Source organism: Ceratotherium simum, chromosome 19, assembly GCF_057802395.1.
Source record: "Ceratotherium simum simum isolate JZ-2026a chromosome 19, ASM5780239v1, whole genome shotgun sequence".
Taxonomy (NCBI): domain Eukaryota; kingdom Metazoa; phylum Chordata; class Mammalia; order Perissodactyla; family Rhinocerotidae; genus Ceratotherium; species Ceratotherium simum.
In genome coordinates this window covers 36,663,649-36,668,477 of record NC_141918.1, presented here as the reverse complement: position 1 = coordinate 36,668,477, position 4,829 = coordinate 36,663,649, and the positions used below count along the sequence as shown (strand labels likewise).

General features: G+C 34.6%; 1 pseudogene; it reads left to right on the top strand.

Annotated features, from left to right (window-relative positions):
* Positions 1 to 2,950: 2,950 nt before the first annotated feature.
* Positions 2,951 to 4,469, top strand: LOC101399966 (tyrosine-protein phosphatase non-receptor type 11 pseudogene; annotated as a pseudogene).
* Positions 4,470 to 4,829: the final 360 nt, after the last annotated feature.

Here is a 4,829-nt window from a genome sequence, read left to right as displayed (position 1 = left end):
GATGATATACCCATGATCTATATTCTGATTAGTATAATGTTTACAAAGGTATGTTAATTCGTTGAAAATTCATTGCTTTTCCTTTTTTCTTTTTAATGTGTATTATGATGCAACACAAAAATTTAAAAAAATTCACCATTACAATAAGACTAAAACTTAACCAAAAATCCCTTAGTCAAGATGTGTTTTGAAATTTAGAAAAGTTCACATTTTAGAAAGTTTATACAATGCATATATAATGCCAGTGGGGTCCAGGGCAGCATCTAAGTATCAACACATTAAATCATCTCACCAAAAGTATGAATATTCAAACTAAGAAAGATGCATAAAGACTATTAATAGATTCATAACAATTAAGGCCAGATTTTTCCACCAAATAAGTAATTTCAGGTCTAGTACTAGTTTTCTCAAGTTTTAAAAACCCTTAAACATTGTTAAATCTGATCAAATCCCTTTTTAGCAACTAATAGGATAATCATATAGATGTTTCCCCTTTTGATGATTAATGTAGTTAAATGTGTTGAGGTATTGTTGCATTCCTAGACTAAATTACTCAATTGTGGCCATTACTCTTTGAAAATATTTCTGAATTTTAATTGCTAATATTTTATTTGAGATCTTTTATTCCAATTTTTGAAAGTGTTATTTGTTTCTTTTTGTGCATAAACCTTATGGTAAGACTTCAAAGCATCAGTTCTGTTTTTTTATGATATATAATTAATTTCTGCTTTAATTTGTTCGATTTAATATTGTTTTTCTAATTTTATTTATGTTATAGCTTCCTGAATTAAATCTTTTGTCATTTTAAAATTCTTCTATTATTGTAACAACTTTAAAAAGTCTTTAAAGTTATGAATTTTTCACTGAATATAGCTTTGTCCTTATTTCAAAAATTTATTTACCTATACTCATTAAACAATAAATTTAATGTTTATTGCTTTTTAAATTAAAAAAATAAATTTGTTTATTTTTGTGAGTTTTTGTTTTAAATTGTATTGATTAGAGTGCTTGGAAATAAAATTATTGATTATAATGGCCTTTAGTAGTTTCTGTCATTCATTCTCCATTTCTATATCACATTTCTCTCAATAGTGATATTCCAAAATTTAAGCCCAATTTGGGGAAGTACATTGCTAATGTTTACATATTAAACCTAAGAGTTCTAATACCAATGTCTGCTTTTGAAAAAATCATAGCAATGCTTACATTGCTCCAAAACTTGATCTGAGGAGTGACAAAAGTGACCTTGTTTTCCATTTATAAAATACAAATTTACAAAATACAATTTTACAAAAATCCTCTCAAAATGGATTAAAGACTTGAACACAAGACCTGAGACCACAGAACTCCTAGAAGAATACATAGGGAGATAGGGAGTAAGGTCCTTGACATTGGTTTTGGCAATGATTTTTTGGATTTGACACCAAAAGTAAAGGCAACAAAAGCAAAAATAAACAAGTGGGGCTACATCAAATTACAAAGCTTCTGCACAGCAAAGGAAACCATCAACAAAATGAGGAGGCAACCTATGGACTGGGAGAAAATATTTGTAAACCGTATATCTAATAAGCAGTTAATATCTAAAACATATAGAGAACTCATATGATTCAAAACCCAAACAATCCATGTCTTCTCTGGCAAGGGAAGAAAAGGGGAACACTATAGCATGATTGTTGGATTAGGAAGACATGTCAAAGATAAATCTTTATAACTTCTGTTTACCTCCACCCCTCATTCTCTTCAAGCCATAGCTGAAATATTTTTTTCAATGAGGCGTTTCCTTTCTAAAACTGGAAATATCCTCACTCCCACCATACTCATTGCTTACATTTTTTTTCCATAACATTTATCAGCATCTTATAGTAAAAAAACAATTCTCCATAAATCTGTCCAATGTATTTCTGCACATCTTGCAAACAGAAAAATTGTTTTTTTCTGCACTGTCTTTTCAAAGATGCTCAAGTAGCAAACAGTCTTAGAAGATAGAGGACATGTCTTCTTTGGAGCAGTCAGGCATGCTTACTGCCCATTATAAAAGGTTCAGATTCCCAAAGCCAAGGGTCTCTCTCTGACAACTCAACACTGTGTGTGTGTAGGCGTCCCCTGCCTTCTTCACTTCTTCTTGTGGGAACTGGAGCTCAGAGAATCAGCAAAAGAAAATTCTACCCTGGATATTGCTATTGCTTTGGGTAATAAAATCCTTTGGCCTCTGACTCAGAAGTCTCATATTTTCTGGCAACATCCATATAACTGTGGCACGCTAACTTATTAGCTTATAGGTAGGGTAAAATCCCAGATACTTCATAGTTATTGACACTGATATAGCTTACATTTTACTTGCCGATTTTTTATTTTCTGTCTCCCACCTTATCCCACGTGGAATGTAAGCTCCATGAGGACAACAACTTGGTCTATTTCTTTTTCACTGCTCTATCTCATGTGGCTAACACATGCCTGGTATATAGTAGGCATGATATATTTTTAATTAAGTCAAAACTAATTTTTAAAGTTGTGTGACAAGAGGAGCTGTCTAAAACGCGGATTCTGTCCAAAATACTCTGCACTATTAGTTGTAAACTATTCTATGAGATTAATTCATACATTAATGGGGGTTTCTATCAGACTTTGCAAATATTTTGGAAAAAAATTATTGCGATAAAGACTTTATTTTGAGAATAATACTATATCAAACATAAAGAAATAAAAAAGGTGAGATTATTGCTATGATAGGTCATTTTTTTATGACTAATATAATTAAAAATAATACCTAACATGAGAAACCACCTGGCTTGTAGGGGAGGCTGCACTAGCTGGAGAATTCTCAGGCTTGGAGGGAGGGTCTATGTGGCTGGCTGGCTCTGCCTCATTTGTGCCTTGCCCTGAGCAGGCTTCTCTCAAGTCAGCCTGGTTGAATAGGCCCAGGGGACCCTGGGCAAAAAGCAGGACTATCATGGAGCTGGAGGGTAGGAGGAACACGATATTGCAAAGACAGTTTCACCCAAATATCGCTTCTGTAGAGAAAGAAAATCTACTGTGGCAAGAGGAGTTGATGGCAGTCTATAGGCAATGCCTGGTTAAAGTGTCTCTTTCCATTAGAAGAAACATACCTGTTACACATATTAAGATTCACTGCAATGACCTATGACCTCTATGGAGGATAGAAATTTGCCACATTGGCCATAATACAGTATTACCTGGAACATCATGAGCAATTGACAGAAAGTAATGGAGACGCTACTAAACTGTAAACTCAATTGAATAGTGCAGATCCCACCACTGAAAGGTAATCACATGGGCATCTCTCTCAGAAAGGGGCAGAAAAAGTAAAACATGGCAGCTTCCATGTGCAAAAGAGCAAGAGCAGAAGAGCAGCCCTGGAATTTTGTTCTTTCAGTCTTCACTGATGATGATAAAGAGCAGAGCAACAATGGCAAACTCAAGCGACCCGTGTCATGATTCACTGTTGGAACTGAAATATGTCATTGATGGAAATGAACAGTTTAATTATTTGATGAATTTTGAGAAGCATTACCAGGAGGATCCTATCGTAGAAACATTGGGTTCAGAACTACAGTTCAAGGTGCCTCAACACAACTTGTATCGATGCTGCTGAAATAGAATGCCAGACTGAAAAACTAAGAGAATTAGCTGAGATAACAGAGAGAGTTAAACAAGAAATTTGGGAAAAAATCAGAGACACTAAAATACAGAAGTCCAAATTTCTCTTCAGCTGAAAAGAGAGCCCCAGATGAGAAAACAAAAACAAAAATAGAGATGAAAACATCTTGCCCTTTGCTCATGCCAGGATTGTCCTACATGATGATAATCCCAACCAGCCTGGTTCAGATCATATAACACAAATATTATAATGCCTGAATTTTAAACGAATTGCAACAATTCAAAGCCAAGAAAGTGTTATATTGCCACACAAGACTGCCTGAAAAATGTGGCAAAGGACTTTTGGAGGATGGTATTGCAAAACAACTAGTAGGTGATTGTCATGACAATGACAGAAGTGGAAAGGGGAAAGAGTGGATGTGTCAATTACTGTCCTGACAAGTATGCTCAAATAAATACGTCATCACGCATTAAGAATGTCAAAGAAAGTGCTGCTCGTGATTATATATAAAGAGAACTTTAACTTTCAAGTTTGAATAAGCTCTATTCCAGGGAAATAAAGAAAGTTTCTAGTAATATGACTTTCACACCTGGCCGGAATACATAGTGCCCAGTGACCCAGTGGCTGTGTTGGACTTCTTGGAAGCCGTTCACCGTAAACAAGAGAATATGTTGGACGTGAGGCCGTGATGGTGCACTGTATGGCTGAGATTGGCCAGACAGGACTGTTCATTGTGATTAACATCCTTAGTGACATCATCAGAGATAATGTTAACTATGACATTGGTGTTCTGAAGAGCATTCAGATGGTGTGGTCTTTTTTTTCAGATAAGAAGAAATCATCTCTATAATAAACACAGCGTTATGTTGTTTAGAATTTCATTTTAAATTGAAGAAGCAGTTTTATTATTGCCTATATTCTGTAGACAATATAAAGACATATTACCTACCTGCAAGTTGTTTACCAGAGTTTGCTTGTCAAATGTACAGAACATTTATGTTGCTCCCCCTTACACAGCTTATAGGTATCATGTTTTTAATACAGTAGATAATTGTCCGTTAAAGAACAGCTTATAAACAGCCTGTTGAACACATTGCTACAGTAACTTGACTTCCTTAGCTAATTTTGCTTTTAAAATCTTTCTTATAATTTCTTATATGTGTATAATTTTGCTTGGGATCCCTTTTTACTTTTCATAGTCCATCCAGAG